The sequence below is a fragment of the Oculina patagonica genome, chromosome 6 (assembly GCF_052425735.1).
Source record: "Oculina patagonica isolate OP01 chromosome 6, crgOcupat, whole genome shotgun sequence".
NCBI classification, from domain to species: Eukaryota; Metazoa; Cnidaria; class Anthozoa; order Scleractinia; family Oculinidae; genus Oculina; species Oculina patagonica.
In genome coordinates, this window is record NC_135763.1 from 25,378,326 (window position 1) to 25,391,169 (window position 12,844).

Here is a 12,844-nt window from a genome sequence, read left to right on the forward strand (position 1 = left end):
TTTTCTTTGGGATTATTGAACATGCCCGATTTCGATCTCTTCCGTTCCGAAGGCGATCCAATATGGCGAATCGAAGGACTTGTTGACACTTTTCCTTCGCACATACCATGAACGTTTATTAAAAGTCAGCATTACTGCCTTAAAGAGCTATCTTTCAACTCTTGTTCTGTTGAAAATATTTTTCCAAATTGTACGTTCCGGCAATGAACGAGCATAACGCTTTACCGTACTTCCAAGTTGGTTTTGGAACTCGTAAATTAACTGTGTATCGAAAGACTGATATCTCTCATGTTATGTCGTTCGAGAAGTTACCACTTAACCCAAGTGTAGAGTATTTATAGGTTGTTTTATTTAGTAAATAAAAAAACGGGCAACTTTATTTGCATGCGATAAAAAATATCAACAAGTTGCCAAGGTTCGACTGTTATGTTGCAATTAACTTGAACGATAATGGCGGCGAAGAGTTTCAAATATTTGCTACAGAGGAAGAAATGTAAGCAAATTTTATCTTCAAACAACGATTTATTACTCTATATAAGCAGGAAATACCGTTTGAATCACTTCCAAGAAGATTCGGCACTCGCGGGATCGCGCCTTCGGCGCTCGAGGAGTTCAATATTCACGTTACCCCCGAATAGAGAGCCTGCGAGCAGGCTAAAATCGGGACTAAAAAATTGTTCATCCCTCAAAGCAGCAAGAGAAACACTGCCGAGAAATATTTTCGAGTTAAGTTTCGGGAGGAAATCATCCTTCTTGTAGCAACTTCCGACTATCCCAATGTTCTTTCTCCTGATTGTCTAAGACAGGCGTTCAAAGCTCACAACGCGGTTGTGGAGTTGGAATTGTATTCTGACTTCTGTGTCACCCTGTCAGGAAACAAAGCTAAATCACCAGATGACTGCACGATGATCAGTTCGCTGGTAGTTCTCCAGTTCGACGAAAGTAAGCTGAACGGAAAAGATTTAAAACAAGTTCAGGAAGACCTAACTAAGGCGTACAACGACACAACAATGCTCATGTGAAATGGACGTCCCTTCTGGTACAACTTTAATCGCATGTTTGGCAACGCCAATCGAAGACATGGAAGCATAACTGACGCTAAAGCATTGCAACTGGTGTATCTCATCCGTGACCCCAGCCAAGAAGACGAGAACGAAAAAGTTTTTAAGGGCCCACTGACGTATATACATGTATTTGGACCCGTTGCTAGGGACATTCACGGTTATATAGTTTTAGCAATTTTTCTTGTTTAGTTATGGTTGAATCTTTTACTCAGTCCATAACGTAAATATGACGTCATCGGGCCACGCCCATGATCACGTGACAAATAAAGAAAAAGTCTAAAATTTTTGATGTTTTGCATGTTATCAGAAAATCATTCATGGTGTCATGATCTTTATTTGTTTTTGTATCTTGGTAAGTATGGGTTTCATTTCATTATGGAAAATAATTTTTTTAGAGAGATTTAAAATATTGATTTGTCCATAAAATTTTTATTAACAATGATTTAAGCAAATGAATACTTAGTTATGTTCCCGACCCAGGTCGGAAAAATATAACGTCGAAAAAAAGTGAATCAAATTAAAGACCGCCAAGTATTTAGATTTTTTCTGCAAACCGGAAATCATTTTGTTAACGCATGCGTAATTCATCTGAAAAGAGAACAGTGCGCGCGCTAGTTGTACGCGTACGCTTTTGAGATTATTTGCATGTGTAAAAAAACTGCTTTTCCTGGTTCAATTTAATTTGACTGATTCTCAGATGTGAAGTCAACTATTAGTCAGGAAGTTTTTCGGTAGTTCCTATTGTTTCATCTTATTTGGCGAGTTTGAAGAAGTGCTCGAAAGGAAATTTTTTTGCACATCTGGCGCGTACAGATAGCGTGAGTAACCCGTACACGCAATACAGCGCGCGCTCTTTTAGCACCTTAGCAACGCGCGAGAAATCCGTCAGTGGGCCCTTAAAAGACCTTCATTGACAAAGCAAGTTCCTTAGTGGGTACACTTTCCTGTTTCAAAGTCCACTACTCAAGTGAGAGGAGCCTGGACGACGCCATTGCCGAGAGCTCTGGCTCTGACGTCACACTGGTGTCAATCACTTTCACTCTTATGATCACCTTTTCTTGTGTCATGCTCGGCAAGTTCTTGAATCCGCTGACTGGCCACACCTTGCTGGCCAATGCAGGAGTGTTCGCCGTTGCACTGGGGATTGTGGCTGGGTTTGGTCTCGCCATGTGGTGTCGCGTGCCCTTTGTCAGTATAGTGGGCGTTCTGCCGTTCTTGGTTCTTGGAATCGGCATCAAAGACATGTTCATCATGGTGGATGAGCTTGATCGACAGCCACGTGAGCTGTCAAAGACTGACACAATTAAAGCGGTAATGAAGCGTTCTGGAGCAACTGTTACTATGACAACGATGACAGATTTGGTGGCGTTTGCAGTTAGCACCTCTACCTCATTTCCAGCGATAAAGTAAGAATGATGAATGAACCCTTGGGGGAGGGAGGAGGTTGCGTTTGCATGTACCTTCGAAGGACATATACGGTAACTGAATCCCTTAAAGGCATACAAACGTTACAATTGAACTTTTGGCATCGAGGTCAATGTCTATAGGACACATGAAGTAGCACGGATAACAACAAGCCGAAATTATAGAAGGGTTAAACTGAGGAAGACACTTGCAAGAAACCAGACTCTTAAAACATGCATTCAGGCTAACTTTTTAAGATGTAACATCCGTGACGTAACCTCTTTTAGCAGAAAACTGAATTCAGTGATCTTTGGTTAATTTGGCTCCTTCATAAGAAAACTAAAAACTTAGGGGGAGATTCGCGTTGGACTCCGGATCGAGCGTTCCAAGTTTGAGCGCTGGCCGATGACACTGTGATGTGCTGCTTGGACACGACACAACTCTCACTGTGTCTCTCTCCACCCCAAGAGTATAAGTGGGTTCCAGCACGTTGTTAGAGCAACCTGACAAAAACCTTCTAGGGGGTAACATGCGATGGACTAGCATCCCATCCAGGGGAGCAGCGATACTCATATTCTGTAATGATTCGATTTAGCGCCCTCCTTCCAATGGCGCCCCCTTCCGAATAAGCGCCCCCAATCTTATAAGCGCCCCTATTCTAATAAGCACCCCTATTGTGGATAACTGCCCTACTGAAGTCATCGACATCGAAAATATTAACTCGTGAACATTTACCGTACCGTACATGATTATATTTACTACTGAAATAAACAATTCTTTTAAAAGTAACTAAACTAAATGCTAAAATATAATGATTTTTTTTTGGGTTGTGATTTCCTTATGGAAGTCGTGTTATCCGAGGGCAGCATATTAATCTCGTCCTAGATTATTATGTCTTACTTGGATGGTGAGTTCCTTATGGAACTCATTTTATCCGAGTGCAGCATTTTGACCTCGTGCTGGATTATCATGTCTTACTTGGACGGTGAGTTCTTTATGGAACTCATAATATCCTAGGGCAATATATTAACCTCGTGCTAAATTATTATGTCTCACTTCGGTGGTGAGTTGCTAATGAAAGTCATGTTATTAGGTGGTGACATCCTCATGGAACTCATATTTTCTGAGGAGAGGATATTAACCTCGTGCCAGATTATTATGTCAAACTTGAATGGCGAGTTCCGTAAGTGTATCTTCTTAGATGCAAGCGGCACATTGACCTCCTGCTCAATTATTATGTCAAGGTCGGGTGGTGAAATAATTATGGAACTCAGTTTATCAGAGAGCAGTATATAAACGCCATGCTACATTTCATACATATGCTCGTAATACAGTATAAGCAAAGTGGTACATGTACTGCGTCTGCCGTTAGGTTCTGCGTCATGAATTACAAGACGGAAGGGGTGGGTTCAAAAGTATAAATAAATTTGCACCTCAAAAATAAACTGTTACAAGTTCTTTAGTGCTTTTTGTTCGTTTGCCGTAATAAAGACAAATCTTAAGACTTTCTTAGTGATGAGTCCTTAGGACCTGCGTCATTACTTACAAGACAGGAAGGCGTCAGTTCAAGAACATACATCCGCTAATGTTGTATAGTGACTAGAATCACAAAGAGGTGTAAACTATTTGAAAATAAAAACTGCTACTGAAGACTTGACTGTTTATTTGTTCTTTAGTTGATAAAATGAAATCTTAAAAACTTCCTTGGTTGCTCAGACAGATAATAAATATACAAGCGCCATTGTTTTGTGGTAACTATTCTAACAAGATTCACTACGAGGTATATTTCATGCTCGCTGATGTTAATTTTTTTTTGGGAAAAATGAAATGATTTCATTCCCAGTTTATTGCTGTTTTATTTTCATTTGTCATTTGTTTGAAGAAAAAATTGATGAAAACCTGGCAAATTTTGATGTGTAGTCAACTTATTATTTTGAGTTCCCAGAACGAAAAAGATCGAAAGCCGATCAGTATAAAATTTGGTAATACAACGCACTTTCTTCGAGTAGCCATCTGTCACCTATTTGTACTCCTTTCAAAACTTGAATTCAGGAACTCCTTGTATTAACATTTGTTTTTAAACGTTACAATTATAACACTAGTGCAAGCTGTATTCAAGCATAGATTGACTCTGCCCAAATACCATGCAAATTCTTAACTTAGTAATTTTTTATACGAATTGTAATCACCCACTAAGCACCTGGTAATCACGCTTAAAACTACTACGAAATTGGAGAGATTTTTTTCAAACAATACACCTAATTGCAATAACGTTGTCATAGAAAAAAAGAAAATGGAAAAAGGCGAATAGGAATTAACTGAGACATATGTTTGACATTCACGAGTATTTTACGTGTGTTCCTATAGTATCTTGTAATACTCTTTTACAGAAAACCAGATTTCTTTATCTCATTCGCTGCACCGGCAAGAAAAGAACGCTATTCTCATCTGTTTCGACTTCCCCAGAAACATTCATTTCATTTTGGCATTGTTATATTTTGAATTTCACTATTATTTCAGTCAAATTCATGCTTTTAACTAACAGAAATACCTAATTACAGTCAACACGCTTCATGCATGAACGCTCGGCGACGTAAAGTTCCAATATTCACGTGAACATACTATTAATAAATTTGATTGACATGCTTTCACCACCAGATAAGAAAGATAAGATCACGTTTTAAAAAATTGAATCATTCACTTGAAGATTTCGTGCTGAATTACCACTGAAAATGGCGGAAACCTCGTTTATGGCCATTAATCATGATCACTATCGGTCACCGTCACTATTTGGTCTCGCTGGCTACGGAAATGTTTCTTTTATAAGAGGGTCTGAATGGGGTTTAGTGTTTAGTGTAATTTGCCCATAATTTTTAGTGTTTGTTGTTACAATGGTCAATTTTTTAATATTTACTGTTTTCGGAGAAAATACTGTTAAAGCCTGGTTTTCACAAGCGACGCAAACACAAGCGCGATCACGCAAAACGGACAAATTTTAATCCCTGTGCTTGTGCTTGCCGCAAGCACAAGCACAAGCATCCAAATGCAACGCGCTTGTGCTTTTGCTTGAGTCGAAGCCGTTTTCACGGAGATGTAAGAGCTGTTATCCTTGCGCTTGTGTTTGCGCTTGTGCTTGCGTCGCTAGTGAAAAACAGGCGTAAGTGTTTGGAGGTTTTTTCATGAAAAATTTTAGCATTGTAAGTTTTATCTGCTCTTCCAAAATCGGATAAAATCACTCATGAACTTAGAGAAAATGTTTGGATTTCTCCTCGGACATCTTCGGTAGTCTATCTTCGGCAGTCTTCGGGAATATTAGGTCGTCTTTGGAAATCTTCCGAACTGATCCGAAATCGTCGGAAAATGGTCGAAAACTTCTTCATGTACTAAACAAAAATGACATTGGCCTTTTTGGAGCCGTTTTTGTTCCTTTTTGAAGTTGATTCACTGTTACAGTCAATTTTTTACTGTTAGTGTTAAAATGCCTAAAATGTTACTGTTTCATGTTACAGAGCCAAAAAATTAAGCGTTTATTGAGGTACCCTCATTCAGACCCTCTTATAAGCTTTGCGGTTAATTTAGGTATTGTGCCGAATGGAAGTGATACACAAGTCAAGTTGTAAATAATAAAGTTGGTAAATTTTGAGCTCGGTGATAAATGATAAAGATGTATTTTTTCAACAATGACACGAGCATGAGACAAAGAAAAATTTTGAGTTCCTGACCGGAATCTAACCCATGGCCTTCCAGATACCGGTTGGGCGCTCTAACCAACTGAGCTACGAGAGACTCGTGATGAGCTGGGCCATTTACTAGGTTGATATGTGACACGCGTCCCGCATACTACTAAGATCAGCAATGTCGAATTCATCAAGTGCGTAGTCGATAATAAAGATGGTCAATTTTGAGCTCGGTGATTAATAATAAAGATGTATATTTCCAACAATGAGACGAGGATGGGACAAAAGTCAAGTTGTCTTCTACAATCAGAGTGCAGCGAAAAATAAAGTCATGGTACCAAAAAACAATATAATTTTCCTGTTATTAGCAAATGTTCATACCCTCCTGGTTGTCCTGAATCCTGATTCCGTTGGGCACCTGTTTCCAACTCGGCCATGATGGGACACGAGTGGCTTTTGCAAATGCAGCGTGACAAGAAATCAATTTTGATAGATGGCTCGCTGACTGGTGAAGTAAATGTCTCAGAATTTCTCCCTTGCGATAGGACAAAGCTCTGCACCAGCTGGTTCAACAATCGTGGACTGTATACCTTCGTTTAACTTTATTCTTCACGCTTCAACGTTACACGTTCCGTTCTACGATCTAACTAACTTAAGATTACAAATGCTGCGTTTATTAGCTACGAAAAACCACACCCGTATACGCAAGTCCGGTGTGCAGAAATAGTACCATTTCGTTTCAGTTGTGCTTATCACGTTCCCTACATGTTTTACAATACTTCATGGACATTAACGTGATTGATTCCCTACTACGTGGGTTCGTTCTATTAAAAAGTCGACTTGGCTGAAATTTTGCATGTAGCGTTAGTTTGGGGTCCTAACTACGAAACGTATGTTTTAAAGTTCCATTATTTTTTTCTTTGGGAATATTGAACATGCCCGGTTTCGATCGCTTCCGAAGGCGATCCAATATGGCGAATCGAAGGACTTGTTGACACTTTTCCTTTGCACATACCATGAACGTTTATCAAAGTCAACATTACTGCCTTAAAGAGCTATCTTTCAACTCTTGTTCTGTTGCAAATATTTTTCCAAATTGTACGTTCCGGCAATGAACGAGCATAACACTTTACCGTACTTCCAAGTTGGTTTTGGAACTCATAAATTAACTATGTATCGAAAGACTGATATCTCTCGTGTTATGTCGTTCGAGAAGTTACTACTTAACTCAAGTGTAGAGTATTTATAGGTTGTTTTATATAGCAAATAAAAAAAATCTCGATGATTTGGTAAGTGCAGAATGCAATATGGAACAATTGAAAGTATGATGTTTTATATATGTTCGTGTTTATTTGCTTTATTTTACTTTCGGAAAAACTGTTCACAGGCTACTTGTATTCTTTCCCAGCTGTTCCTTACGTTAATCTTTGCAAACGTAACATGACACTTTTGTTCGTTTGTAACAAAATAGTTTTGTTTTCCTTGAAAATGCCGTAACATGAAACTCTTGTTTTTTGTTTGTTTTACGGCGACATCGATGACATTTGTTTAATTTAATTAAGTTACGGTTTAAACTGCACGAAAGACGATTCTCAAAAACTAAAGAACAAATCTAATCAAAAAACATCTTTTTCGAAAGGGTTTTTAAAACGCAGTACAGCTAGGATATTTGTTTCCTGGTTATCAGGTGTTCACGCCGAAAATCCCGCTGCAAGTTTTTGCATTCCTAATTACGAAAGTGCTGTGAAAGTCTAAAAATCTAATTTAATTAATTTGCGGTTTTCAATTGGCGCCACGAAGTCTGCAGGAGTCCTACCACAAACACGCAATACAAGCGATGTTCACGAGTTCCAGCAAAAAACGTAGACTAAACTGCGCATGCGTTTAGCGTAAAGTACGTTGCCCTAGAACGTCGAGTAGTACCACAAGGAGAGCAAAGGGTTTTCTGAAACAAATATATACCTTTGAGATCTTCATATGAAAGTAACGTAGATGTGCTCCGGGTTTTACCTAGGGGTACGTTCAGGTGCTCCCCACCCCCACCCCCTTCGCAAGCAATAATTAATTAATTGATATTAATTAATTAATTGACTATTAAAGTTTACACCATAGCGCTTTAGGGTCTTAGGGGTTTAGGGGTTTAGCGGACGACAGCCCCAACAAACCATCACAATAGTGCATTCTGCACTAAAAATGGGCAACTTTTTTTTGCATGCGATAAAAAAATCAACAAGTTGCCAAGGTTCGACTGTTATGTTGCAATTAACTTGAACGATAATGGCGGCGAAGAGTTTCAAATATTTGCTACAGAGGAAGAAATGTAAGCAAATTTTACCTTCAAACAACGATTTATTACTCTTTATAATACAGATAGGAGTCTGCGCGCGCTCTGATTAGCTAAAAACCTCTGTTTTATCAGAGTAGAAAACATAGAAAAATCATGTTTTATTGTTTTTCGTCAGCTTTCCTCGAGTGCTTCGCGCGTCGTTGGCTATAACCACTCGTATCCAATAAGGGCGAATGGAATTAATGTTTTATTAAATTCCTTTTTAAGTATCACATTTCATTTTGATGTAAACGAAGTGATACTAAGAGGAGGCGGGAAAAATTGTGTCGCGGTGTTCACTTCTTCAGTTGAATGAAACATGCAAGGAAAGCGAGCGAGTGAGTTTTCTTTCAAAGATTTTCCTCGACAATCTCCTCTTAAATCGTCTATTCATTCTGGAAAATTGTGGCAACAATTAAGGTTTACGGGCAGATCCGAAGCAATAGCTGTCTGCCAACATTACATAACATAATTTTTATTTTAACATAATTTTAATTTTTATATTTTAATATAGTTAAAGAAACAGAATTATAATATATTTGTACAGTTTTTTAGCTTAGTTAATAGTTGTAATAAGGTTTTTTTAAATGTCTATAAATATTTTGCAATTTATATATATTAATTATGTTTTTAGTTAGGCAGCTTAGGTGTCCACAATTAGTAGAGGGGACTTTTTTCCTCAGCTACTACAGTTTGACACGACAATAAAGTTATTATTATTATTATTAGTATTATTATTATTATTATTATTATTATTATTATTATTAATAGCTTTTTTGGAAATTATACGCCTTGTGCAAGTCAATAAAAGCAACGGGACGGCTGTCATCGAGACTACAATATTATGCTGAGACGAAATTGCACTCAGAGTCGGTGAAGTTTATTGAAGTTCAAAAAGACGAGATCAAGATTGAAAGGTAACAAACTTTCTTGAAATGCTGAGCCTATTTTACGTCGAACACTGAATAAAATTGTGTCACTGAGAGTGAGTTTTCTGGTCTTCCCGTAAACTATTTTCTGCTTTTCGTCTTCGTTTAGTCGCTCTTGTTGTACATATTTTTAATTAAACTTTTCACTCATAAAGCACTCCGGGCATTTGAGAACACTCGTGTTCTCAATTGCCCGTCGTGTTTTATGACAGTATAAAACATGGCTTAGGCTTCTTTATTTGTTAAATATAAGCAGGAAATACCGTTTCAATTACTTCCAAGAAGATTCGGCACTCTCGGGATCGCGCCTTCGGCGGTCGAGGAGTTCAATATTCACGTTACCCCTAACCTGCGATCAGGCGTTTTTTCCCTTGCAAAGCTTCCCCGGAGTGGTAAGTAGGGAGGGAGGGCATGATCTCAGGTTACGTTACCCCCGAATAGAAAGCCTGCTCGCTGGCTAAAATCAGGACTGAAAAATTGTTCATCCCTCAAAGCAGCAAGAGAAACACTGCCGAGAAATATTTTCGAGTTACGTTTCGGGAGGAAATCATCCATTTTGTAGCAACTTCCGACCATCCCAATGTTCTTTCACCTGATTGTCTAAAACAGGCGTTCAAAGCTCACAACGCGGTTGTGGAGTTGGAATTGTATTCTGACTTCTGTGTCACCCTGTCAGGAAACAATCACTAGATGACTGCAGGATGATCAACCCGCTGGAAGTTCTCCAGTTCAACGCAAGTAAGCTGAACGGAAAAGATTTAAAACATGTTCAGGAAGACCTAATTAAAGCGTACAATGACACAACAATGCTCATGCGAAATGGACGTCCCTTCTGGTACAACTTCAATCGCATGTTTGGCAATGCCAATCGAAGACATGGAAGCATAACTGACGCTAAAGCATTGCAACTGGTGTATCTCATTCGTGACCCTAGCGAAGAAGACGAGAACGAAAAAGTTTTTAAGTGGGAGAAGACCTTCATTGACAAAGCAAGTTCCTTAGTGGGTTCACTTTTTCTGTTTTGAAGTCCATTACTCAATTGAGGGGAGCTTGGACTATGCCATTGCTGAGAACTCTGGCTCTGACGTCACACTGGTGTCAATCACTTTCACTCTTATGATCACCTCTGCTTGCGTCATGCTCGGCAAGTTCTTGAATCCGCTGACTGGCCACACCTTGCTGGCCAATGCGGGAGTGTTCGCCGTTGCACTGGCGATTGTGGCTGGATTTGGTATCGCCATGTGGTGTCGCGTGCCCTTTGTCAGTATAGTGGGCGTTCTGCCGTTCTTGGTTCTTGGAATCGGCATCAAAGACATGTTCATCATGGTGGATCAGCTTGATCGACAGCCACGTGAGCTGTCAAAGACTGACACAATTAAAGCGGTAATGAAGCGTTTTGGAGAAACTGTTACTATGACAACGATGACAGATTTGGTGGCGTTTGCAGTTAGCACCTCTACCTCATTTCCAGCGATAAAGTAAGAATGATACAATTAACCCTTGGGGGAGGGAGGGGGTTGCGTTTGCATGTACCTTCGAAGGATATATACCGTAACTAGATCCCATACAAACATACAAACGTTACAATTGAACTTTTGGCATCGAGGTCAATGTCTATAGGACAAAAGAAGTAGCACGGATAACAACAAGCCGAAATTATAAAAGGGTTTAACTGATGAAGACACTTGCAAGAAACCAGACTCTTAAAACATGCATTCAGGCTAACTTTTTAAGATGTGACATCCGTGACGAAACTCTTTTAGTAGAATACTGAATTCAGTGATCTTTGGTTAATTTGGCTCCTTCATAAGAAAACTAAAAACTTAGTGGGAGATTCGCGTTGGACTCCGGATCGAGCGTTCCAGGTTCGAGCGCTGGCCGATGACACTGTGATGTGCTCTTGGACACGACACAACTCTCACTGTCTCTCTTCACCCCAAGAGTATAAGTGGGTTCCAGCACATTGTTAGAGCAACCTGACAAAAACCTTCTAGGGGGTAACATGCGATGGACTAGAATCCCATCCAGGGGAGCAGCGATACTCATATAAGTACACGGCTGTTAAGCCACTTGGGTTGTATTAGATTTTAACCTTATACGTACAAAAATTAAGCCGGCAGTGTCTCTTTTCTTTTCAGATATTTCTGCATCTATGCCGCCCTGACAGTGACTTTCTCCTACCTCATGATTGTCACGTACTTCGTGGCCATAATAACATACGGTGTGAGAAAAGTTAAATCTGAGCGCCGAGACTGTTTACCATTCTGTCGATCGCCTCCACCACGAGACAACGCGTATCCCTGGGATGAACCTGTACCTCAGACATCAAATCGAATTATGAAGAGCTGGGCTAAGTTCTTAACGCATCCTGTAACAAAAGCAGTTGTTGTTACGTTTTCATTGTTGTTACTTGCAGCTGGGATATACGGCGTCTTCAAAGTGGATGAATCGTTCAGTACAAGAATCCTAGCAAAAGATGATTCTTACTAGAAATGATTTTTGGCCGCTCAAGAGAAACATTTTGAACTCTCTATCGAGGTAAGCATCGTGGATAATGGCAATGTTGATTATGGGATAGGCTACAACCAGGAACACATCACAGAGCTGACAGGTGTCCTCACGGAGAATAAACATTACAGAAACAGATCATTGTCATGGGTTTTATTTTTGTTTTGTTTTTTGCCACTTTTGAAAGTGAAAAGCTACCTTATATTGCTCAAATCCTCAGCTATTTACAATACCAAGAATATACTACTGTTAATTTGTTCACAGGTAGCCCAAGCAAACGATAAGAGCCACAGTAAAGTAAATATTACCAAGGCTGGAAACAATTATCCACTGAACCTCACTCTGAGCTTGACAATGGTCTTGGGAATATTTATTAAAGTCAGGAGCCTGTTAAAGTATATGTGTTCAAAATCTTTGCAAAGCTGTAACTCACTGAAATTAATCCACCTGAGGAGCTGGCGAACAACACATGTTGCAAAGAAACAGTGTAAGTCAATTTTAATCTAAAACATTCAAATTTATGCCTCCTTAAACAAAATTGTTTCGTTCCCTTACAAAGCCTTATAATTCGAGTCAACTTAGTGCACTGTGGCTCTTATCATCAGCTTGGGCTGCCTGTGATTTGTTCCTAACACAACAGTTTAACAATATTTAATTGAAATTTCTCATTTAAGTTGATAAATAATGAGAATCTGTAGACTTGCTCCTACTTAAACCCTTTCAGACCAAGACTGACATCAACATATCAATTCTCCATATTAACTGCTACCGATTTCTTTTTGTCTAGGTTCTGAGAATTTGGAGCCAGTGCATCATCGCTGATGCTCTCCAATCTCATCACCTACATATATCTGTATCAACGCCAGCATGTGACGTTGTATTGAGAAGTAATATGTCAATCACTTGACAAGTTAAGGGTGAAGAGATAAAAGTTTG

General features: G+C 39.3%; 1 pseudogene; it reads left to right on the forward strand.

The window, feature by feature from the left end:
- The first annotated feature begins 203 nt into the window (after positions 1-203).
- On the forward strand, positions 204-12,815 carry LOC144657960 (patched domain-containing protein 3-like; annotated as a pseudogene).
- The last annotated feature ends 29 nt before the right edge of the window (positions 12,816-12,844 follow it).